This window comes from Sminthopsis crassicaudata, chromosome 6 (assembly GCF_048593235.1).
Source record: "Sminthopsis crassicaudata isolate SCR6 chromosome 6, ASM4859323v1, whole genome shotgun sequence".
NCBI lineage: Eukaryota > Metazoa > Chordata > Mammalia > Dasyuromorphia > Dasyuridae > Sminthopsis > Sminthopsis crassicaudata.
This window is the reverse complement of record NC_133622.1, coordinates 71009637-71023695: the sequence shown is the minus strand read 5'-3', so window position 1 is coordinate 71023695 and position 14059 is coordinate 71009637. Positions and strand designations below refer to the sequence as shown.

The 14059-nt window shown below is 33.1% G+C and overlaps 1 protein-coding gene across 2 annotated transcripts in view; it reads left to right on the top strand.

The window, feature by feature from the left end:
• The first annotated feature begins 2115 nt into the window (after positions 1–2115).
• The window catches only part of INPP4B (inositol polyphosphate-4-phosphatase type II B), a 910680-nt gene continuing 898736 nt past the window's right edge, over positions 2116–14059 (top strand). Inside the window, exon 1 of one of the 2 annotated variants that reach the window (XM_074275067.1) lies at positions 2116–2464. The gene's annotated coding sequence lies outside the window, so the exon portion shown is untranslated. The remainder of the gene's footprint in view (positions 2465–14059) is intronic. The other variant, XM_074275068.1, reaches the window with a different exon arrangement.

The window sequence follows — 14059 nt, the reverse complement described above, 5'->3', positions numbered from 1 at the left end:
TGTTTAGTTTATGTCTTCGACACTGGAGTTTGATACTGAAAAAGAAAAAGTTTATGGAAAAATATGCTTCTCTGGTTTTTATAAACCTGAGAAAATTTCCTCATCTTTTGTCAATTAATTAACTAAAATCAATGTTTTTATACTTGTGGGATTTTATGAGGAAATTTCAGAACTTATATTCTTCTTCTGTCTTCATGAAAAAATAAAAAGAACTACTTTTTATGGAGCAGAGTGGGTAAGTAGTTAGACTAGCTCTTCTCTGGCAGGAACTGGGGGAACTATAGTGAGACCTACAGTCTACACTAGCCTTTAAAGTTACTTGTATTTGCTGTTCCCAGAATGTGGGCTGGGGAGGATAAATAAATGAAAAGTCTCCATATTTAACTATGTGCCAGGCATTCTTAAGTTTTGGGAATTAAAGTAAAGGCAAACAAGGCACTCCTTTTCCTCAAGGAGTTTACGTTCTAAGGGGATAAGACTTCACATAAAGGGATGTGGGGACTGAGGTCCTCCTCAGTTGGGAAATTGCCAATAAATGATGTTGGGGCCTAATTCTAAGCAAGAGAGGTAAAAATCTGACTATCAGAGCTTAGGGTCTTCATATAGAGTGTAGTTCTTATGAGGATGATGGCTAGAGGTGAAGATACCAAGGTCAGAAATGCCTGAAAAGGTTAGGATGTATAGAAGCTTTAAATATTTGTATTCTTAGGTATTATTTCACGTTTTAAAAAATCTTATGTGTATTTTTTCCTTCTTGTGAAATTAGCTTTGATCATTTTTTTTTATTTAGCAAATGTGTCCTTATTTTTGAGAACTAGAGAGATATGAAGAAAAGAACTGTTGTGTCAGAATGCTGATTGCATGACTCTGAAATGGATAGTGCCGAACAATGTCCCTTGTGTGCAGAAACATTTCATAAATAAATATTTGTTAAATTAAACTGGAATTTAATGACTTTATTTATTTATATTATTTAATAATATGCACATATTTTAACAGTATAACTTGGAATTTTCATCTTATATAGTTGCCATATCCCTTTCTGCTTACACTGAGACTTAATTGCTTGTAAATTTGTATTTATTCCATTTGAAAGGAAGAAGATTCTATAGGCAACTGGAGCCTGGCAGCTGAGCTGGTTCTATAGCTAAATTTGGTTATAAATTCTTCTGAAATATCACCTCCACTAGGGAATCTATACTAATTAGGTTCTATAGAACATATATATATATATATATGTATATATATATATATATATATATATATATATATATATATATATATATATATATATATATATATATATATATATACATACACACACACACAGAGATACATATATATATACACACAGAGATACATATATATATACACACACACATACACACACACACACACACACATATATATATAATCTAAAGAAACATCTATAGAAATATATTCTCTTTTCTGAAAATATAATATCACAGTGATGTACATTAGGTTGGGGCTGCTTAGGAAATGCAGCCTGACTATAAACTCATGCTATATGAAGATCCCTTCTCCAGTTTAGATAAGTGAAAACTTGGGTTGGGTTGATCCTGATAGCAGTCTTGAAAGCGTTTGCAGAATTGTCATGTGAAAGGAAGATGAGTTCTGTTATGCTTGGCTCCAGAGGGCAGAAAGAAGATAAAGAATTTCAAACAGAGCCAGAATTCAGTTCCATGTGAAGAAAAAAAAAATCTTAATTCAACAAAGCAAGCATTTACTAAGAAGCTACTATATACAGAACATTGGAAAACGTAGTGCAATAGAAGGAAAATCTGTCTTATAATCAGGGAGATATAGTTTCAAGATATGTCCTCTCTCTGATATCTATTAGTTCTGTAATCATGGACACAAGTCACTTAACCTCTTAGTAATTCAGGTAGCTCTTTAAGACTTTTAAGTTATTAAGCAGTCCTGAACTACATTGGTGGATGTTATGGGTCAGAACTTGAAACAAGGCGCAAAGTCACTGGAATTGATAGAACAATGATTATGTACGTAGTACTTATTCACACCTTTAAGAGAGCATATATAAGGAGGAGCTCCCACAAGCCCACAGAAACCCACAATCCTACTCTCGGAGGCAGAGTCAGATTCATTTCATATTCCACGTTTGTGCTGGCTGGAGGCTTTGGATTCAGAGGGAGCTACAGGCAGAAGCTGGAAGAGACAAAGGACTAGTGGTAAGAGCTCTCAGAACCACGCAGAGAGATAGGTCTCTAAGAAAGCTAACCGGACTATTTTAAAGGAGACAATAAAGGATATGGACTTTAACTCCTGGCTGCATTTGAGGTTATTACACTGAACTGAAACTTTTGCTGCCTCCAGAAGCTCCCCAAGAAGCCTGCTCCCAGAGAACATTATAATTTAGAGAAGAACATTACATTTTGGCGTCCAACGGGGGCCAAGAAGCTTCATCTGTGACCCAGAAATTAGGGTGAGTACAACAAGAAAACTTTGTTAAAGAGCTAAAGTAGAATTTCAGCTGAAATGGGACAGATGTTTAGAAAACAGCCTTTTGTTTCTCTTCAAGGAAAATGTGTAGAGAACATTGTCAGGGTTATAAAAAGCCAAGATTTGATTATAATTTGGGAGCAGATCACTGAATTTTTAGAAACTGAACTTTTTAGAAACTTTAGTACACATCTCCTTGGTTCTCTATAGAAAAAGAATTGGATCTAGAAGGGTGGAAATTAGTAGCAGAGCAATTATGTCAATTCTACAATAAAAATGGACCTGACTCAATTTCCAAAGACACACTTAACACATGTAATTTAATACAACTGGCTTTAAGAAATTATATAAGTGTTAGAATAAGGAAAAAGATGAAAGAGCAAGAGGGGGAGGATCATCTAAACTAGGTGAAAAGGATGAAGAATCAGGTAAGAATGGAGTTAAATACAATTCTGAGTATGGCATTTCACAACAGGATCATTCCACATGGGGAATGCTTTACATTGATGAAATACCAGCTTTAGACCAAAAATATACAAGGCATTAAGTTAGCCCCTATTAGATAAAAGGATAAGATAAAAGTCCTTTCTCTTAATGGGTTTATACTATATTGAGAATGCATCTATTTTTAATTCCTCATGTTATAGTTGTTGTGCATTATATATAAGACACATCCTTGCTAAAACTATAGAAACCATGTACCATAACTGGTACATTCTCCCACTTTTAGCAATCTACCAGAGAGCAGGCTAATAGTAAATTAGTGATGTACTTTATATTTTTTGTTTTTTGTTTTAAAATTTTTAATGAAGCCTTTTATTTTCAAAACTTATGCAAGGATAAATTTTCAACATTGACCCTTGCAAAATCTTGTGTTTCGATCCCCCCCCCTTCCTCCCCCCCCTCCCTTAGATGGCAAGTAATTTAATATATGTTAAACATGGTAAAAATATTGTAGTATATATTTTGACCACCAGAGGGCCTTCAATCTACACAGTAGTCTTCTTCTATCCTCCCCTTGGATATTACATCCAGGGTCATCTTCAGTCATCTTGAGCTGTATTTTGCCTCTGGACCCAGATGGCTCTGGAAGGGAAAGTGAGGCAGGTGACCTTGCACAGCCCTCTCTCACTTAAAACCAATGCATTTTCAAGTCATGGCACCCCCTCCCTGATGTCATGGTCCCCTTTGAAAACAAAAGAAAAACAACAACCTGACTTAAGGTTCAATAGAGAGTTAGCTGTATAGCATGACAGAGCTAGGCTGTCACTCAAAGACTGTGAAAGTAGTCAAGAGCGGCTGGGATAAGCCTTGAGCCCACTTTGATTTCTAGTTTATTTGGTAGCTTCATCATACTCTTGAAATCCTGACTAGAGATATCATTGAGACTGCTACATTACCAATTAAAATTATCTAAATATAGAATGGGCTGCTTTTAGAGGTAAAGGTTCCCTTTTTTTTTTTGCAAGATGTGGATTTGTGCCCATTTGTTGGGCATCTGGTAGAGCTTGAACTGGAGGGTCTCAGATATCTTCTGATTCTGAAATTTCTTAAAATGAATTCATCTTCCTGTCTAGATTATTCTTCTGTCCAAAGAGATCAAATTGACCAAATTGACAACATTGCTAAAGATTCTAGTTCAAGCAGAATCAGGCTATATATATATCTCAATCTATAACCATCTCTATCTATATCCATCTCTCTGTCTCTGTCTCTGTCTGTCCCTCTGTATCTCTCTCTCTCTCTGTCTCTCTCTCTCTGTCTCTCTCTCTCTCTCTCTCTCTCTCTCTCTCTCTCTCTCTCTCTCTCTCTCTCTCTCTCTCTCTCTCTCCTGAGCCTAAACTGATGAAGAGGAATACACACTCAGAGAAGTTCAGTATGGAGTCAGATAGAGAGATTCAGTTTGTTTTAGATTCTTTTTGGCTCCTCTAGGCTTGCCCTTGTAGACTTGAACCAGTTGATCTCAGATTGCATCTGTTTTTTTGGACAAAATAGTAGTAAAGATTTAGTATTCCAAGAAATCTTAGAGGTCATCTGATTTAACCTCATTATTTTACATTTTTATTGTTTATCTTTCATGTTCAAAAAGGACAAAAATGACACCACTATGTTGAGGTCAAAGTATTGTGTGTCTGATTGTGGTTGACCAGTATTAGCTTAGAAAGCTCTATCACAGGTTGGACACAAATAATCCATGCGAACATTTGCAGTGGAGATTTCTCTAAATTTGTACATCTTGTATTTCTTCTGAGCTACTGAAATCTATTTTATTCATAGAGCATGGCACCTTTTTTGATATAAGCAATGCTATACTGGATGACCCTATGTGTGTGTCTCCTATTCCTCACTCTTAATACCAAAGTTCTTCAGAGAGACCTTAACTGTCCTCATATTGCTTCTTCTGATCTTCATGTGATTGCCCACCTTGTGTGAATTCTCTGTAAATAATTTTTTGGGCAAGTGTATGCGTAATATTTGAACAATATGCCCAGCTCATCAGAATTGTGTTCTCTGCAATAGGATTAAAATGCTTGGCCAAGAAAGGATCTCAGTGTCCACTGCCTCATTTTTTACTAAGTGAATTTTAGAACCTTCCTGAGACAATTCAAATGGAAGCGATTCAGTTTTTTGACACTGTGCTGGTATATTGTCTAGGTTTCATAGGTGCACAGCAGTGAGGTCAGCACAACGACTCTGTAAATCTTCAGTTAGATAGATCTTTAGGCAGCCAATACCTATTCTCTCCCACACTTTCCTTTGAAACCTCCTAAACAACGGAACAAATTCCAACAGTGAATGCATTAATTTCATCATCTATGTGGACATCCCTGGAAAAAGTATTGCCAAGGGAAGTGAATTTATGCACAGCATTCAAAATCTCTCCATTATATGAAACTGATGGTTCCACATATGAATGGTGGATAAAAAGAAATTCTGTTTTCTTAGTGTTAATTGTTGGGTCAAAATTAGCATAAGGAGCAGAGAATCAGTCCATAACGTGATGCATCTCAGCCTCAGAGACTACATTGGAGTGCATAATCATCTGCAAACAACAAGTCATGCACCAGTTCTCCCACCATTTTAGTTTTGGTTTGTAGCTTTTTCAAGTTAAATAATTTACCATCAGTGCAGTAATTGACCATGATGCTATTTTTTATCCTCAGTGAACAACATTGCTGAAAATATCATGCTAAAAAGCATAGGAGTAATCCCAGAGTCCTGTTTCACTCCATTTGTGACTGGGAAAGTGTAAGACATTGTCCATTATCCAGAACCAGTGCAAGCACACCATCATGAAACTGCTGTACAATTCTGATGAACTTCTTTGACTTTCCACATGACTTTCCATAAACCCTCATGACTGACAGTATCAAAGATCATGATCAAATTGATAAAATTTATGTACAGAACCTTGTTATGCTCTTGACATTTCTTCTGGAGTTGTTGGGCAGCAAGCATTATATTATATTTTAACCCTTTCTGAAGCCTCACTAATTCTTGGGTAAATGACAGTCTTCCAAGTGGAGGATCATCTGATTAAAAAAGAATTTGGGAAAAATCTTTCTGGCAATGAGAACAAGGGAAAGATCTCCCTGTAGCTGTCTAAAGACATCCTATTTCTTTTTCCTTTATATAAACAGATAGAAGCATCCTTGAACTCCAGATAAATTGCCTCCCTTTCCCATATAATTCAAAAAATTTCTGTTAGTTTTATTATGAACAGTGTACAACTTTCTGCAAGGAAAAATGGATATTTAATGAATTAAATAAGATTTATACATTTTTGAGTAAAAGACCTGAATGGAAAATTTGATTTTCAAACACAAGAATCAGGAAAGACATAGGAAGGTAAACAGGAAAGACTAATCATAAGAGATTTAATAAGATTAAACTAATTACTCTCTTAAATAGGAAAATGATATTTGTAACTCTTAAGAATCTTATTAGGGTAATTAGGAAGAATGTGCACAAAGGGAGAGCTTGGGTTTGATTTGATTATAATGGGATGATCCTAAAAAACAAAATTCAGTAGAGAAAGGCAAAATGGAGCAAATTATCTCATATAAAAGAGAAATGAATGAAAGAACTTTTGCAGTAGAGGGGAAGATGAGATGTATGGTGGGCATCATTCTCATTAGAACTAGATTAAAGAGAAAATAACATTTACATCTAGTTGGTTACAAAAGTCTTCTTAACTTACAGAGAAATAGGAGTGCAGGGGAAAAGGATGGGTGGGAGAACTCTGAAGGAAGGCAGTAGTCAAAAGTAAACTAGACTTCTGAGAAGGGATAGGATCAAAAGAGAGAAAGAAAGAAGGATAAACAAGGGGGAAGATAGAAGGGAGGAAAATACACATATAGTAATTATAACTTTGAATGTGAATAGAATGTTCATTACCCATAAAGCTGAGGATAGTATATGTGTGTATGTGTGTGTGTATATATATATATATATATGTATATATATATATACACACACACATACACACATATAATATAATCACAATTTGACAATATTATTCACAAGAAACACATTTTTCCCCCTCTGAGGCTGGGGTTAAGTGACTTGCCCAGGGTCACACAGCTAGGAAGTGTTAAGTGTCTGAGACCAGATTTGAACTTGGGTCCTCCTGAATTCAAGGCAGGTGCTCTATCCACTGTGCCACCTAGCTGCCCCACAAGAAACACATTTAAAAAGGAAAGATACATAGAGTAAAATTAAAGGGCTGAAGAAGAATTTATTATGCTTTAACTGATGTAAAAAAGCAGGTGTAGCTATCATAATCTCAGATAAGGTAAAAATAAAACAGATTTACTTAAAAGAGATAAATAGAGAAACTAGATTATATTAAAAGGAGTCATAAATAATGACGTAATATTAATATTAAATATATACATGCACCATAGATCCAAATTTATAAAGGAAAATAACAAAACAATAACAGCAAAAGATGAGGAGCCTCCACCTTCCTCCCCAGAACTAGATAAATCTAATAAAAATAGGTAAGCTATCAAGTAGAAGAACCAAATCCTCTATAAGCTGGATATGATAGACATCTGGAGAGCATTGATGGGACTAGAAAGGAACATAGCTTTTTCTCAGTGACATATGGCATCTTTACAAAAATTGCATGTATATCAGGCCATAACAACCTTGTAGCCAAATATAGAAAAGCAGCAATATTATATGCATGCTTTTTATATATAATATAATAAAATTACATTTGATAAAGAACCATGGAAACAGAATAAGAAGTAATTAGATACTAAGTAATCTAATCTTATAGAATGAGTGGTTTAAAGTGAAAATTATAGAAAAAATAATCTTATTAAAAAGAATGATAATAATGAGACAAAATACCAAAATTGATGGTGGGAAGCACAAATGCTTACATCCAAAAAATAGGGAAGAGCTGATAAATGACTTGAGTATGAAATTACAAAAAACAATTAGAAAAAGAACAAATTAAAATCTCCTAATTAAATACCAAATTAGAAATTCTGAAATATAAAGGTGAGATTATAAAATTAAATTTAAGAAAGCCATCCAATTAAAAAATAAAACTGGGAGTTGGTTTTATGAGAAAACCAATAAAGTAGATAAACCATTGACTAATATGATTTTTTTTTAAATGAGAGAAAACCAAATAACTAGTATCGAAAATGAAAAGAGTGAATATACCACTAATAAAGATGAAATGAAAGCAATTATTAGGAGTTATTTTGCTCATTTATATGCTAATAAACTTAATCATGTAAATGAAATAGAAGAATATAAAAATATTAACAGCCTACATTAATATAAGAGGAAATAGAATATCTAAATAAATCTATTTTTTAAAAAGAACTTGACCAGACCAAAAATCAGTTTCCCAATAAAAAAAAAACATAGGACCAGATGAATTTATAAGTGAATTCTATAAAATGCCTAAAAATCGACTAATTCCAATATTAAATAAATTATTTGGAATAATAAGCAAAGAAGAAATCCTAGCAAACTTCTTTTTATGAAACAAATAAAGTGCTGGTATTTAAACCAGGAAAAACAAAAACAAAGAAAAAAATTATAGACCAATTTTGCTAATAAATATTGGTGGAAAAATCATCATGAAATAGAGACTACAGCAATGCATGGCAAAGATTTCACATTGTGACCAAGTAGGATTTGTAAAATTTCTGCCAGGAATTCAGGGTTAATTCAACAAAAGGAAAATTATTAACATATTTGATTATATCAATTACAAAATTAACAAAAATCATATGATCATATTAATAAATATAGAAAACCTTTTGGCAAAACATAACACTTAAAACATTTGAAAATGAAGATAAAAATTGATTTTTTTTCTTAAAATGATAAGAAGCATCTGTAATAGGGTTAAACTAGAAGCCTTCTCATTAAGATTAAGAGTAAAGCAAGGTTGCCCATTTTCACCAGTATTATTCAATATTATACTAGAAATGTTAGCAATAGCAATGAGGGAAGAAATTTATTCAAAATAGTAGGCAGAATCAATATAATAAAGATAACATTTCTATCTAAATTAATCTACTTATTTAATGCTGTCCCAATTAAACTACCAATTTTTTTAAATTGAGATACAAAATATCATAACAAAATTCAATTTGAAGTATATAACTTCAATAATATGAAAGGAATTAATGAAAAGAATGTAAACCAAAGAGGTCTAGCAGTACCAGATCTCACAAACTACTATAAAAGAGTAATTATTAAAGCTATCTGCTATTGGCTAGAAAATACAATAGTGAATCAGCTAAGTCAAACTTAGATTTTTGCATTTACCAAATATGGTAATAAATGACTATAGAAAATCCCATATTTGGTAAATGCAAAGATCTAAGTTTTTGGGATAAAAATCTTACTGTTTGATAAAAATTGCTGGGAAAACTAGAAAGCAATTTAGCAGAAACTAGTTATAAAGTAATATTTTTTACTATGTACCAAGATATAGTGAAAATAGATGCATGATTTAGATATAAAAGTAAAACATATTACTTATCAGATTTATGGTAAATTAAGAAAATAACAAATGGGAGAACATCATGGTATACAGAATGGATAATTTTGATTATATTAAATTAAAAAGGCTTTTGTACAAATAAAATCAATGTAAGATCAGAAAGAAAGCAGATTGGGGACTTTTTTATATATGGTTTCCTGAGTAAAGGCATCATATCCCAAATTTTTAAGAATATGAGTTGTTCTCCAGTTGATAAATGATCAAAAGATAAGAACAGACAGTTATTGGAAGAAGCAATCAAAGTCACATATAGTGAAGTAAAAATGTTCTAAATCATTATTGATTAGAGAAATGCAAATCAAAGCTGAGGTGCTATCTCATATGTATCAGACTGGCTAAAATTATAGAAGGGGAAAATGACAAATGCTGGAAGGGATGTATAAAATTTGTGACACTAGTACACTGTTAGTGGAATTGTAAACTGATCCAACCATTATGAAGAGTAATTTGGAATAATGCTTAGGGTTATAAAATAGTGTTTAGCCTTTGACTTAATATTATAACTATTACGTCTATTTCCCAAGGTGATCAGAAAAAGAGTGAAAATGTATCTCATGTATCCTAAAATATTTATAGCAGCTCTCTTTGTAATGTAAAAAAGGTTGAAATTGAAGAGGTGCTAAGATTGGGAAATGGCTGAAAAAGTAATTTTGATGGAATAGGACTGTGCTATTAGAAATTATGAGCAGGTTAGCTTTAGAAAACATGGAAAAACTTGCATGAAATAATGCAAAATAAAATAAACAGAACTAAGAGAATGTATATAGTAATATCTATCTAGTTTGAAGAATGACTGTGGATGATTAAGCTATTCTGAGTAATATGATTATTCAAATTAACTATGAAAGACTTATGAATGAAAATGCTATCCACCTCCAGAGGAAGAACTGATATGAGGAAGTATATATTATATTTTTCCACATATATCTCTATCTCTATCTTTATCTATCTATCTATCTATCTATCTATCTATCTATCTATCTATAGCAAATGTTGACCTTCCCTAATATGAGCTTGGAAGAGGGAAAGAAGACAACTTAGAACTCAAAATGTAACCAAAAAAGATTCAAAACAAAAATAGGACCATTTTTAGCACTGTCTAAATCTTTAGTGCCATTCTCATTCACTTTTCTCAAATATACTCTTATTGGTTGTCTATGATTGTCTTTTTTTGATCTAATATATAAAATATATTCACTGAATTATAATTGTGTGGTTTTTTAAATAGTAGTGCTGATGATAAAAATAAAAACTGATCATGTTATAGAATGCTTTAAGGTTTGCAAAGCACATTGCATACATTTTATCAAATTGTATTACAAATAATTTTGGCAATCAAACATTTTGCAAAAGATAACAACCCTAGGAGGCAGGTGCTATTATTATCTCCATTTTATAGATGAGGAAATTGAAACACACAAAGGTTTAATGACTAGCTGAAGGCCATATGGCTTGTAAAGATCTGAGGCCAAATTTGCACTCATATCTTCCCAGTTCCAGGTCCAGAGATCTATCCATTGGGCGACCAAGCCGCCTACTGATTGAGATGCCTTATTTTAAGAAAACAAAATTAATGAAGTTTGAAATCTCTTTTAAAAGTCATTCATTATAACAGGATATAACTGCATTTAGCAACTTGTTGATGTTCAATAAAAGTCAAATTATTTCAGATTCAACTCATTTATTTAGTTGATCAACATAATATTACTCAAGATAATAAATATTATTTATATTTAACTTAATTTTTCAGAGGGAACATCTTTATTATTTGTAATATACTTAGTACAATGCTTGATATGGAACAGGCACTCAATAAAAATGCTTTTCTCTCTTTCTTCCTATGATATATGTAACAGTGGAAAGAAGGCTGAATATGAAGTCAGAAAAAATTGGTTTTAATCCCAGATCTACTAATTACTGATTATGCAGGCTTGGGCAAGTAACTTTCTAACTCTGGGCCATGGTTATCTTCTTTATAAAAATAAAATGATTGGCATAGAGGAGCTCTAATGCCCCTCCTAAATCTATTCTTTTTTGTTTCAATTCTATTTGGTTTCATGATAAGGAAAAACATGGATGGCGTATGAATTCAAATGGCTTAAATTTTTGAAAGTAACTTTTTATTACTTTATAAAATAAGAAGGATCACAATAAATGACTAAATATGGTTGTAAGAAACTTTGGTTAAAAAAACCCATAAAATTGAAAATAATAGCTCCAATAATAATATTATTGAGATTTACAAAATACCTTTTATATATTATCCCTTTTGATCAGTTCAGTTCAAATCAACAAAGGCCTATTAGGTGCTTATTACGTTATCAGTCACTCTTTTGGATGACGGATAGTTCCTGACCTCAAGCAGTATCTATTTTGTAGATAGCAATCCACATAACAAATCTATATTGTAGCAGCTACTGATATTATTATTTTCATTCTACCATGAGGAAATTGAGACTCAGCAGTGTCCATACAACTAGTAAGTGCAGCAGGCAGAGTTTTAAGCCAGGTTAATTCCAACTTAAGGTCCTGAGTCCTTTCCTCTATGGTACAATGACAAGTAATATGTGGTAATAATTTTTTGTCTTTTTGAATAGTGACCTTGACCTGATATATCAATATAGAGTTCCTCTTATACTCCCAGGAAAATTGTACCTATAAAAAAGCACCAGTATTGTTCCACAGATTCAATAAGACTATTATTCTGACAATTGCTGATGTTGTCTTGATGTCATTTTAGCCAGAAAACTAACTGCTGGCCTGCCCTTTGGGCCTTGGCTCCAACAATGTTCCAGAAGGAAATGAGAAATTGTTTGCCTTTTGTTGGAAAATGGAGTTGTCTTGAATAGTGGAGGAAGGGGAAAAAAGGAGCTTAAAGTTCAAGATTTCTAAGACAGAATCTTGGATGAGAGGGTATGCATTTCAGCCAGTGAGTTTAACAAAAGGTGGAGGTTCTGACTCATCCAGTCTTGATGAGGGACCAATATAGACACACAAACACCACCAACTCACAAACAAAAAAGATAACGTCAGACTTATAAAACAGACCATGTCTACTCATGTAGGCATCTGGATGGTCCCTGTGTCTGTTTAAAGGCAGAATTTCAGTTCCCTAAATGAGGTAGATGGGTTCAACTTCTTTCTTGATAATTTGGGTGGATAATTTGATATTAAGATTTTTTTCCTTTGGATATCTTCTTTTGAATGCTTGTTTATGAGGGGAAGGGAGTAAGGAATCACTTCTTCCATTTTAATACCTCTTTTCACAGTGAGGATTTGATGGTGATGTATTGCCACTGGCACCTGAAAAATACAAATAAACTTACTAATTATTTATTCTTCAAAGGACCAGTTTTGAGGCAAGTAGACTGTTAACCCAATGATGCCATGAATTATCTAGTTCAGTCTCTCTCAGCTTGAAGATATTTTAAGAGAATGATTGACTCAGTGGTTAAAAAAATTGTGCTATCTCCTTTCAATGAATTTTCTTTTCATTAGCCTGGAATAGACAAGTGTGATATGGGTCAGGGATTCTTACACTTTTTTCATAATAAACCATAATTTCCCAATCCCTGCATTCAGTTATATATGTGGGGGTGTGACTCACAGTTTAAGAAGCTTTGATATAAGTCATCATTAGGGTCTCTATTAGGGATCTCAAGAACTAAGGGCTCAGTTAAGCTCTTCAAGGTATATCATTTCTACAGTATTATATCTGAGAGGCAACAAGTACAGCATATACTTGGAGCCATGAAGATTTAGGTCTATGTCCTTTTGGGTGACAATGGGTAAGTACCTCTCACAACACAAGGGTACACTCTACATTACAAAAGATTTCTTCTTGAGCTCACACACAATTACCCCCTAGCATTCCCTGAAATTCATAGAGATTTCCTTATATATGTATATGTATACTCACACAAATACATCCATCTATGCCCCAAGTTATATTGTATCTATCTTCATCTATAGTTGTATCTGCATATACATCTATAGCTGTGTATAGTTGTATATCAACATCTATATTTTACCTTGAGGAATACCTATTTCATTTTGTCCAGATTAGGTAAACCCTTTGAGGGCAGGATGATCACATTTTTATCTTTATACGCCCAGAATTAACACTTACTTGGCTTCCAGAGTGGCCAATAAATAATTATTGAATTAAATGAAATATATGGTCAGATTAACACCTCTGTGAAGTGAGATTAAAAACCTGAACAATTTGAACAAATTTGAAATTTGAGTTTTTAGGTAATTGATTTAGATCAGGGTGTCTTAGCCTTTGGTGTATAAACTTGATTTAAAAATATGTTGATAATTATAATTTAATATAACTGGTTTCCTTTGTAATCTTGGGTATTTTAGTTTATGCATTTAAGAATGTTCTGAGGAGTCCACAGGCTTCTCCAAGCTGCCAAAGGGGTCTGGGGCACAAAAGCTATTGAGCCCTTGGACTGGATGACTGAGCACTGTGATCAGTTAGTTTCTCAAGAAGTGCCTAATTTCCTTCTTTCTTTCTTCTTCTTCTTCTTC